At 46.7% G+C, this 12527-nt stretch overlaps 2 protein-coding genes across 6 annotated transcripts in view; one reads left to right on the top strand and one right to left on the bottom strand.

The window, feature by feature from the left end:
• Nucleotides 1-12527, top strand: part of aralar1 (calcium-binding mitochondrial carrier protein aralar1) — a 432346-nt gene that overhangs the window by 120957 nt on the left and 298862 nt on the right. The window lies entirely within an intron of this gene.
• The window catches only part of LOC139760904 (arylalkylamine N-acetyltransferase 1-like), an 84158-nt gene that overhangs the window by 61516 nt on the left and 10115 nt on the right, over nucleotides 1-12527 (bottom strand). The window lies entirely within an intron of this gene.

The following is a 12527-nucleotide window of genomic DNA, read 5'->3' as shown; positions in this document are numbered from 1 at the left end:
TATGCACGCATTCCGCCAATCCTCAGGCACCTCACCATGAGTCATACATACATTAAATAACCTTACCAACCAGTCAACAATACAGTCACCCCCTTTCTTAATAAATTCCACTGCAATGCCATCCAAACCTGCTGCCTTGCCGGCTTTCATCTTCCGCAAAGCTTTTACTACCTCTTCTCTGTTTACCAAATCATTTTCCCTAACCCTCTCACTTTGCACACCACCTCGACCAAAACACCCTATATCTGCCACTCTGTCATCAGACACATTCAACAAACCTTCAAAATACTCATTCCATCTCCTTCTCACATCACCGCTACTTGTTATCACCTCCCCATTTACGCCCTTCACTGAAGTTCCCATTTGCTCCCTTGTCTTACGCACCCTATTTACCTCCTTCCAGAACATCTTTTTATTCTCCCTAAAATTTACTGATAGTCTCTCACCCCAACTCTCATTTGCCCTTTTTTTCACCTCTTGCACCTTTCTCTTGACCTCCTGTCTCTTTCTTTTATACTTCTCCCACTCAAATGCATTTTTTCCCTGCAAAAATCGTCCAAATGCCTCTCTCTTCTCTTTCACTAATACTCTTACTTCTTCATCCCACCACTCACTACCCTTTCTAAACAGCCCACCTCCCACTCTTCTCATGCCACAAGCATCTTTTGCGCAATCCATCACTGATTCCCTAAATACATCCCATTCATCCCCCACTCCCCTTACTTCCATTGTTCTCACCTTTTTCCATTCTGTACACAGTCTCTCCTGGTACTTCCCCACACAGGTCTCCTTCCCAAGCTCACTTACTCTCACCACCTTCTTCACCCCAACATTCACTCCTCTTTTCTGAAAACCCATACTAATCTTCACCTTAGCCTCCACAAGATAATGATCAGACATCCCTCCAGTTGCACCTCTCAGCACATTAACATCCAAAAGTCTCTCTTTCGCACGCCTGTCAATTAACACGTAATCCAATAACGCTCTCTGGCCATCTCTCCTACTTACATAAGTATACTTATGTATATCTCGCTTTTTAAACCAGGTATTCCCAATCATCAGTCCTTTTCCAGCACATAAATCTACAAGCTCTTCACCATTTCCATTTACAACACTGAACACCCCATGCATACCAATTATTCCCTCAACTGCCACATTACTCACCTTCGCATTCAAATCACCCATCACTATAACCCGGTCTCGTGCATCAAAACCGCTAACACACCCATTTAGCTGCTCCCAAAACACTTGCCTCTCATGATCTTTCTTCTCATGCCCAGGTGCATATGCACCAATAATCACCCACCTCTCTCCATCAACTTTCAATTTTACCCATATTAATCGAGAATTTACTTTCTTACATTCTATCACATACTCCCACAACTCCTGTTTCATGAGTATTGCTACTCCTTCCCTTGCTCTTGTCCTCTCACTAACCCCTGACTTCACTCCCCAGACATTTCCAAACCACTCTTCCCCTTTACCCTTGAGCTTCGTTTCACTCAGAGCCAAAACATCCAGGTTCCTTTCCTCAAACATACTACCTATCTCTCCTTTTTTCACATCTTGGTTACATCCACACACATTTAGGCACCCCACTCTGAGCCTTCGAGGAGGATGATCACTCCCCGCGTGACTCCTTCTTCTGTTTCCCATTTTAGAAAGTTAATACAAGGAGGGGAGGATTTCCGGCCCCCCGCTCCCGTCCCCTCTAGTCGCTTTCTACGACACGCGAGGAATACGTGGGAAGTATTCTTTCACCCCTATCCCCAGGGATAATATACATATATATATACATATACTCACACACACACACACACACACACATGCACATACACACACACACACACATACATATATATACATATGAAAAATGTAAGAAACAATTTAGAAAACAAACTTTTAGCTTGAAATGAATGAAAAAAAATGAATGTCACATAATGGTTCAACCTCTGGCTATGGAAAAGGAAATGTACAATTTATTCACACAAACGTCAATAGCAGTTCTCATCAATTTCACCACTGTGTCAATAAGCTTCAATGTCTAAGCTACATTTTTCTCCAACTTCACTATTTTCTTGTCAAAAACACCATGCATGAAAACTATCACTCCATTAACACAACTATAAACATTTACTTCCCCTTTAAAAGTTCTGGGGAAGTCTGTCTCGATACACTGCGGCGAGGCGACGCGACGCTGACACAATCACTGTCACAATATCACTTCTGCCTCCTCAAGTCAATCTCTCAGCCATAGTGCAGGCCTTCATCGTCGAAATCGGTCTTCTGGAGGTTATATATATATATATATATATATATATATATATATATATATATATATATATATATAAAACAGACGACGTTTCTCCTCTGATTTGAACTCTGCGGTGTGACCTGCCCCCTAAACTTACCCTTGGGGGGTTGGGTGGGGAATGGTGACCTTGGAGCGAGGGAGGAGGGGGCGGGTAAACGGGGAAGAAGGAGGAGGTTAGCAGCATGAGCGACCTTGGACGTACACAGTAGTAGTAAGGGAGGCACGCCGCGTGCGTTAAAGGGGTCTTGTTCAACATCGTACCTTTAGCGTTAGCGGTGCGGGACCGTAGTGTACCTCCCTGCTGGTTCGGCCGTGGGCAAACCCTGCTGCTGGGGATCACGGCCGTCGTCTTGGGAGAGAGGCGCCTGGCCCGTGGCGGAGGGGTGTGTTGCGTGCGGGTCCGTATCCCAATTTTGGCTTTCTCACGAACGTCTGGAGGGAAATAATCGCTCCTGGTCTTATGGAGGATTTCATCCAGATTTAAAACATTACCTTTTTTCTTTTGTATAATCTTAAGTCCTTATATTTTTCTTTTCTTTTAGGGATAATTACTTTCGATGAATTTTTTCTCTTATCCTGCGTCGTATTTTCATACAACGCTCTGAGTGGCAGAAAATTTGCCTGGCAAATTTAAAGCTAAAGAAATTCTGCTTTACTCATGCTATGGAAAAAAAAAAAGATTCTTTGTTGCTTTTTGTTTTTCAAAAGGCTTGGGATGATATACTCGCCTGATTTCCTTAGCCTGCTGGCCAGCCTGGGAAATAATTGTTATTTTTTCTTTTTTTTTTTTAAGATTGTCAAGTACAGGGAATTGAGCGTATGGGTTCGAATCCTAGTCGCGAGAGTAGGTCCTTATGTTAGGATATATATATATATATATATATATATATATATATATATATATATATATATATATATATATATATATTTTGCTTTGTCGCTGTCTCCCGCGTTTGCGAGGTAGCGCAAGGAAACAGACGAAAGAAATGGCCCTACCCACCCCCATACACATGTATATACATACGTCCACACACGCAAATATACATACCTACACAGCTTTCCATGGTTTACCCTAGACGCTTCACATGCCCTGATATATATATATATATATATATATATATATATATATATATATATATATATATATATATATATATATAAGGTGAAGAAAGAGCCAGATTGTGCCACTCAGCAGTGAGTCTTCATCTTTTCTGAGGTGTCGGGCCGTTCCGTCTTGCTGCAGCCTCTGGCGGGCGCAGCAACTGTGACGGAGCGCGATTTATTGCACAGGGAGGTATGTGACGGGTTATGAAAGCAATTCTAAGAATACTGCAGCAGTGAATCGAGAAATCCCGGGAAACTCCGCGAGCGTTCGTAGAGACGCGCACACACACACACACACACACTCACACACACACACACACACACACACACACACACACACACACACACACACACACACACACACACACCACCCCCGTGATCAGCCGGAGCAGCGCGGGGGGCGGGAGGGGAATGGAGAAGTCCAATAACATCTTGCAAGAAGGAGGGTCAGGTGGGTGGAGTCGTCCCTCAGCCATGCCTCCCTAATGCTGCCACTCTCCAGCTGCTCTTTTTACACGTCGGGGAGAAGAGGGAGAAAAAAAAAAAAAGAGAATCACCGACATCTATGACTGTGATTCTGAGGATGCATCAGCCCGAGTACTAGTTGTTAATGAGGAGCAGAGAGTCCCGGCGCTTAAGTGACGCCGTTGAGGAGTGTGTTGGAGACGGAACTGGTACCCCACTGAGTTGGTGTCTGTATTATTATGAGATCCTCCCTTGACTGGAGTCGTGATGGTGATGTCCCCCCATAGGACTGGTGCTGATGGTGAAGGGGTCGCCAAAGTGGGTTATTCGACAGTTAAAAAAAAAGGAAAGGTTATTCCAGTGGCTGCACTAAGGTATCCATCGTTGAAGGACTGTATTCCTTTCGGCGACACAGTTATGGTATTACTTAGTATTGAACCTCAATATTTCCTCGTCTGAGGTTGATCATGGTTGTGGCGGTGTCAATAGGATCTCTCTGGCGATGGTGATCCGTTTATGATTCACGGTGGAGGGACGTATGTTTGGCAGAGTCTTTGCAGATTTCATGGACATCCTTAAAGATATATGACGGAGAGTCCTTTATGAGTGCAAGAGTGTGTTGCAGTGGAGTCTCATTATACGACTGCCAGTTGAAGGACCTGTGTAAGCGGTAGTGTACGTGATGTGGGTGGTGGCGTTGACGATTGCCATGAGATTGTGGGGTTCATGACTGGAAAACTGCGTGTTGATGAGGGGAATTCGCCTCTTCGTTTAGTGTGTGGTGACGGTGGGGGGGCTCTGTGGGTGGGAGGTCAGGAGATGATAGTCTGTGGAGCGATGGATGGTCCCACCAGGAGCATTGGTCAAGGATTTTAGAGCTAAGACGGGACCCATGGCAGCGAAGTGGACGGGGTTCATGGGGGATGAGAGGGCGGATAAAGAATAAGAGAGAGAGAGAGAGAGAGAGAGAGAGAGAGAGAGAGAGAGAGAGAGAGAGAGAGAGAGAGAGAGAGAGAGGTGAAACAGGGATTAAGGATTTTATTACCCCAGAAAAGCAACGAAAGTGGAACTGATCTCTCTCTAATTAGCCACGGCAGAGCGATGCGGGTTGATGAGGTTGGGTCGGTGAGCATGTTAATGACAGGGAGCTGATGAGCCGGTTCTGCCTGCGGGGTGGTTCTGTACCGGCGGCTGCAGCTGGTACGTAACCATCCAAGCATGAAGCCGACGCTGTGGGCTCTTGTTATTGATGGGTTAGGTATAATCCCTCCCCCCTTGTACATTCTGTGTCGTTATTGGTTAGCCAGTCCCTGATGTAGAGCCGGAAGTTTGATGGTATCCCGGGCCTGGTACACATGACCATTGGTGGAGTACTTGGCCGTTGTTCGTGTCGTGTGAGTGTCCTCCCCTCTCCGACGCCGAAGCCAACGCCCCTCAGTCTTTTCACCAGGAAAGAGAATTCCTCTTTCCTTCTCTTCTTCTCTCGGTCTTTTGTTCCGGGTGCGTGACGAGACGATCTCATCAGGCGTTACCGGACCAATTAACTCAAACATTAGTCCCTGTGGTCGCTGCAACGCCCTGACGATCGAACAGCGCTTACTGTACTTCCACTAGACAATTTGGTGAAGTGTATGTCTGTCTTCCTCACTCTGGCTTGGTGGAAGATGGATTCGTCGCTCAAAGTAGTTGGTTGGGACGCATATATCCCTCAGTCAGTTAAGTAGATCGAAGACTTTTGATCACATTAACTATATGGAAGTTAAAGATGTCTCTGACGGCAGGTAGATGGGACATGTGTATCTCCCTCAATTTGGTTAGAACGAAGGTACATATTTCGCTTTGATACAGGTAAGGTAGATTGAAGATGTGTCCCTCCTTCAAACCAGGGACATTGGAGATCTAGGCCTTCCCTCACGTTAGATGAATGGAATGAGGCACCTTGCTTGCCCTCACACTGAGGAGGTGGAAGATGTATGCTTCCCTCATAATAGACGCTCTGATGAAAGATGTCCATCTGTCTTCTACGGGAATAAAGGATGTACGCCTGTGTCAAGTAGATGGAGAATGTATGCTCTCCTCATATGAGGTAATGAGAAGGTGTTAATCTCCCTCCCCTAGACAGAAGATATATGTCTTGTTGACGCTAGTGAGACTAGAGAAACATGGGCCTACTGAAGTTGGTGAAGGGGTTATATCTCTCGTATACTAGGCATATAGGGTATATTTGCCTACCCAACGTCAAGGAAATATATAGGAGTTATTGCCCACCTCGCATCATGCACGCTTAGGTAACATACCCACCTCAGGTAAAGAATGCACTTGAGATATATACATATGCTCCCCTTAGTAAATGAGGCAATTGCGACCACTTTAAACCAGACTGGTGCAGTCGTATCTCATATTTATGTAGATGGGAGAAATACACCTCCGTTAAAGTAGATGAATATGATATACTACGTCTTCCTCATATCTGCCCGTGGTTTATCTTGGTGATACTGGAACTCCGAGTTATGTAGGTTTTCGTCGTGGCTTTCCACTCCGTCACCACTCGACCGAGATCTCAACGGCTTATCATACTGCTGACGTCAAACAGTACGACTGTCTTTTTGGCCATTGCAAGTGTATACCATCTGTGTCCGCCCCCAGATGTCCAGACTTTTACCAGTGCAAGTACCACTTTTGTCCTCCCCCACCAGCTGTCATGACTTTGGCCGGTACGTGTGTCTTTTGTGTGTCAGTTCGAACTTTCAAGACTCTTTGTTGTTGGCCGCGTCCGTGTGTCCTCTTGTTGACGCAAAGCATTTGCTGAGGACGAGTGTGTGTTTCCAGACCTCGCGTCTGACGTGCATCACGTTCCGGGCTCAACAAAAGCATCTCGATTATGAAGTGTGGAACGTCGTACGCTGTACCACTGCTCGAGCTCGTCTTTATGACTGAGATTTGATAATGATTGAATAGGAGCCAGACGTATACGTTCTACTGGTTGGTGGGTGTCGAAAGCACTGTAGGTGGGTGCGTGTGATGTGACGCTACGAACACTGACATGAGTGAGTCTTCCACGTTCCCTTGTGGCCTGAACACTCGCTAAATGACGGTACATCCGATATCTCTGGCCACTGGAGTGCTGCCGGTGGCTGGAAGTATTACCGCCGGCCGGTGATCCTAACACAGGGATAACAACAGACGAACATAAGCGGTACATACTGCGACGGAGGTCGAGCACAAGATTAATCATAGTGACGATCCCCGCGGAATGACCTGTCGTCTGCGGAGGCGAACGTCCCATCAGCCATGAAGAATGAAGATTCGGTTATATATATATATATATATATATATATATATATATATATATATATATAGAGAGAGAGAGAGAGAGAGAGAGAGAGAGAGAGAGAGAGAGAGAGAGAGGGAAGAGTTTGGGTGTGGATGCTAGTGCAAAACCAAGTGGGGACTTGTGCCGTAGGCATACTGAAACCGTGTGATCTTTCACTAACCTCCCCTTACCTCCAGTCGTCCCCCTGCTTGGGAGCTCCTGAGGGTGCTTTCTCGGTCGTAAAGTCAGTTGATCAGATGATGGTCCGCTGGAAGACTTTCATGTGCATGAGAGTCCATTTAATGCGATAAAGAGAGGCAGGGGGAATGGAAGGCTTTGGCTGGAAGATGAATAAATTGAACTGCTCTAAGTGGTAAGCTGTGTGTGTGTGTGTGTGTGTGTGTGTGTGTGTGTGTGTGTGTGTGTGTGTGTGTTGGGAGATGGGCTGCAGTTTGAGTTATCATTGCCAGTGGCCTTGGTTATTCCCTGTGGGAGTGACTGAGGATGTACATGTCTGTCGACTGTGTTGGCCCCTGGAGAATCTACAGCTGTGTGTCAACGCTGGAGGTGTGACTGCGGCTCCTTGTGCCGTCGACTACTCCACACCAGTCTGCATCGTCACCACCAGGAGCATTTGTCAGGAGGATCGCTCACCAAAGGGTGTCACGGGAAAGATTGAGGGGAGGGACGGGGAGTCACTATATGATGGGAGGTGATGGGAGAAGGAGCCGGTGCACTTACTGGACGGGTGGAGTGAGGAGATGGAGAGGGAGCAGGAGCCGTACGAGATCATCGCTTTGATGGAATTGTTATTAAAGGGGATGATACACCAGGAGGGGCGTGAGCAGTCACTGTCGGTAAAGGCGAGGAGAAAATGGCAGGTGGGAGATGGCAGGATGATTTGTAGGGGCTTAATGGGTGTGTGCAAGAAGGGGCGGGCAGGCGGGAGAAGGGAAGTTTGGTTAACAGGAGGGGAGACCTGTCAGGAGGGGAAAGGATTGATAGGAAATGGGAAGGACGGAGGAAGGGGATGTTGATGGGGAAGGGTAAGGACAGTTAAGGAGGTAGGACGAAGGCTGGGGAACACACTAGTGATGGACAAGGTGCTCCGGACGAGGAAGGACCAGCAGAAGGGGGAGAGGTTAGTACTGGGAGGGTAGACGATGACCGAGAAGCGGAGGGGAGTTAAGAACTGATGGGAGTGGAAGGACAGTCGAGGGAGGGAGAATGATCGCTGGTCAAAGACGTATTGTGGACACTCCGTCATAACCTTCCAATAGACCAAGTTGTAGTTGATAGTGTTGTTGGTAATGTTGTTGGTGGTGTGAACAGCCATCCCTTGCAATCACGGAGAAACAATAGGTTAGAAAAGAAAAGTATTGAGGAAGAGGGAATTTTGGTAAGAGGGTGGAGAAAAGACTCCGGGGGCTTAACTCAGTTTACTTGTGTTCATTTGTGTTGCTGGGTTTGGGGTGGTGGATGGCTCTTGTCCCACCATCATGACCAAGGAGGAGCATTTCCCCTCTCCTCATCCTCCTCCCCAGCCGCCAGCCTCTCGACTTCCCAGCCCTCCCCAGCCATCCCCCAGTTCCCACCTTACGGCTCTCCTTTCTTCACAGTTATTTCTTCTGGATCCTCACCGGCTCCCGCGGGCGTTACACTCCTTCCCTCATCACCGCTTTACTGTACGCGCAGACCCCTCCAGTCAAGCCTCCTACTTCCCCTCCCTCCCCAATCCTCTACCCCCACCACCCCCTGACCATCACGCTTTCCGTCCCTCTTCCATAAGACCCACCGCCGCCTCAATCACGCACTCCATTATCCACTAATTTTGAGGCGCAGCGTGGAGGCACAGGCGGGGGGTAGGGTGTGTGAGACGTAGAGTAAAGGGCGAGGGGGAGGGGGGAACACTTCAGTCCACGTTACGGAAAAGCCTTCACGAAGCAGTTGCTGGCGACACTCACATTACCGAGCTGCTTTTCCCAGAGCTGTGACTAAAAGTGCTTTTTAAGAGGAGATTGGTCATGTAATGTATATATATATAAACTGTTGAGGAAAATCTCTTCGGGAAAAAGTAAAGTCTGATTGACCCGGGTTCGAATTCTGGGCGGGTGTGGCTGGAATAAATACGATTGGAAAGTTTGGGGGGAAATAAGATGAATTTTACCCTAACTTCCAGAACCCGGCTGGCCGATTGGTCGTTTTTGTTGGGTGTGTTTTTGAGAGATTACAGCGAGGAAGTAAGCCGGGGAAACGTTCTGATTGCTAATTGGACTTGATGGCTGTTGAAAAGGCCAAGACCCGGACGGACTCTTCTATACAGATCCTCCTCGAGGTGAGGTACGGGGAGCTCATCGGAGAATCACATGGGTACGCTGTGAAACACACACGTTCCAGTCGTATAATCACGTGGGTACGCTGTGAACCACACACATTCCAGTCGTATATCTGTTTGGATGACGATGTTACGACGACTATTGCTCACGATTGCTTGGTCTGTCCACCGACTGGATCCTTTAAGATGGTTAGGTTCAGAACCCATGTCTTCATACCCAAGGGTCGTTCCGTCGTGCCCCGTGGTCGTACTTGTCGTGATCAAAGGTCGTAATGGCGTGCTGGAAGAGTTTATGGTTAAACCTCCTTTGGATGGGTTGGTGAAATTTCCTGTACTGACACGTTTCCGGGTTTACGCCTGCGCGTCAGGTACACCCAGGACAGAAAAGCGAGTCAAAACGTAACAGAAGAAGAAAAGAACTTGAAGTTCTTTGTCTCTTGATGAAGTAAATATTAACATAAACAGGGAATGATAACGTATATGTAAGATAAAGAGGTATGCGTCGACTTGACTGAGAAATGTTAAAACTAGTAAAGGGGTCACGGTAAATGTCAGCCAAGAAAAATCTCTTTTGACCAGCTGGTGAAAAAGATGCTGTTTACAGTCTGGCATATCACTGTTAGAGTGTCAGTGTCACTTTACGTTCACGCTCATTTTCCTGCTCTGAGAACAGAGAGCTGTCTGGCGAGTCTTCTCAGAGCTTTCGGATGCCAGCCGCTTCCTCACTCTTGCACGGCCTAAGATCCCCCAGAGGCAGTGAGTCCAACTGTTTCCCGAAGATTGAAGCCAGCCGACTGGTGTGTTAACGCCAGCCCCTTGCCTTCAGTGAGCAGTTAGAGCTTTTGGAGGAAAAAAAGATGAAGGTATTTTTCACGAAGTATACGTAAAAGATAATAGTGAAGACACGAATGTTAGGGAAAGGTAAAGTGAAAAGAGAATTTGGCTAAAGAGGAATGGGAAAATTGCAGTCCTGTATGTGTTGGGCAAAGCACCGTTAGTGGGAGAAGTGTAACCTCTCCTTCTTATCATAGTGGAGAGATGTCATTGGGAGGAGAGACACCTCACGCATCGTCCACGGTACATGGATACCAGTGGGACCAGAGACAACCCGACATCTCACGTGATCTAGAACTGGAGGTGTTGAGAGGGGCACTTTCTGTACCTCACCCTCACCACTGCTCCCATCATTAGGGTAAACTGGTTACTACATTAGCATATATGTTATTCATGGAACCTTCGTTGAAAAGTTGTGAATATGATATTACTGGTAGGATTATCATGTTACTGTTAAAAGCGCTTGGGTGCTGCTAATGATACTGCATGAATTGGGGGGTTTTCCCTTAGGAAGTGTTGGAAAGTGAGAAAACCCTGAAAAGTCAGTGGTGTATTTTTTTTTTTAAGTTGTTCACGAGTATTGAATGGTGAATGTGAAAATATGTTTATGGGTTTTTATGATGTGTGTTGATTTTATTGTGTGTGTGTGTGTGTGTGTGTGTGTGTGTGTGTGTGTGTTTGTGTGGTTCCTGATGCACCTAATCCAGTGAAGTTCAGCTTTAAAACCTGCACTTTAAGACCTTAGTGGGACAGTTAGGTTGGCCACTTTTGGTGTACCATTATATCACACGTCACCCAGTGTCCTCAATGATTGTTTAGCTTCACCAGTGGACAAAAAAAACACAAGCGTTGCCTAGGTTCACCACTGGTTATAACCGCCAGTAGTACCATGGTTGACTTGACCACTGGACAGGAGGCTAGTTTAGCAGTGGCCAGGAAACCCCTGGAGATTGCTGGGCCTTCATGAGTGGCCAGTGGTGGGAGGATGGCATAAGTTTACCAGCACTAGCAATGCAGACATTTTTCCCTGGGTTCATTATTGGCCACTAGTGCAGGGACGGTACGGGGTTCATATGCAGGCCACCCTGTCCAAGATGTGGCCAGACCGGATCTAAGGCCGTATCCTCCCGTTTTAGTAAGGTTCCAGGAATGCCAAGCTCGACCTGAAACCGGCTAAGAATGTGGTAAGGAATTCCAAACCAAAGCTGGAATGCTTTAGGACCCCGTGGGAGAATGTGGTTGAAGGGCTTGATCTGTCTGTCTCTGTCTGTCTCCTCATCCAGACTTCCCTGTGGAGGTCTGGAACGTCATGGGTTGGGGGGAGGAAGTTCATTTTCGCCAGTTAATGAGCGTCTCTCAGTGTTCGTCGTGAACAGCCGTGTGTCTGCGTCCGTATTGTTAAGAAGGCTTTCCTATCCTCCAGTCATATCGTTGGAAAATCCCTGACAGGTGCTCAGAGGGGACGTCAGTGCCTCCTGAAATATTACTGCGTTATTCTGCCGGGGATGGTAGGGGGGTGTGGGGTAGAGTTTGGAATATCAAGGCGATATTCGCATCTGGGGGGAAACGCAGGAATAATATCGACTTCCGTGTTCTCTTTCTCTCTTCCTTCTCCTCCTCCTTCCGTCTGAGAAATGCCATACCTTTGACAGTGTTCCAGGAGGGAAAGAAAGCAAGAAATTCCCCATGTTGCCCGGATGGGCTTCACTGAGGAGCATTTGACATGTGGAGCATACTCCTGGCTCCCAGATTTATGCATGTGGCAATACCATACTCACTTAGACATCAGTAACACAAATTATGATTTCGGTGCGAACTTTGACAAATTGGGCCTTCGATCCTGATGCTCCTACTGACGCAGTAATTCAGGAGATGGGAGGTCCACTGTCAAACCAACACATTCTCCTCCAGTCATTGTCCCCATGTGTGTTTAAAACACTAAGGAAGTGTTTGTTTGTTCAGGATTCTTTACCTTCACCTAAAAGAAAGTTGATTAGCATAACATTTACTCATATTTATGTTTTGTGCATTTTTTAATCTTTATTTATAGAGGTACTAGTTGTGTACAAGATAAGTATTGGAAATCAGTCCAACCTGCATTTAATGCTGTAGCTTAACTATTCATCTGAAAACGTATACTGAACTTGGTTGGTGCCTACCAT

The sequence above is a fragment of the Panulirus ornatus genome, chromosome 38 (assembly GCF_036320965.1).
Source record: "Panulirus ornatus isolate Po-2019 chromosome 38, ASM3632096v1, whole genome shotgun sequence".
NCBI lineage: Eukaryota > Metazoa > Arthropoda > Malacostraca > Decapoda > Palinuridae > Panulirus > Panulirus ornatus.
The sequence above is the reverse complement of the archived record's forward strand: the minus strand, read 5'-3'. Positions and strand labels throughout refer to the sequence as shown.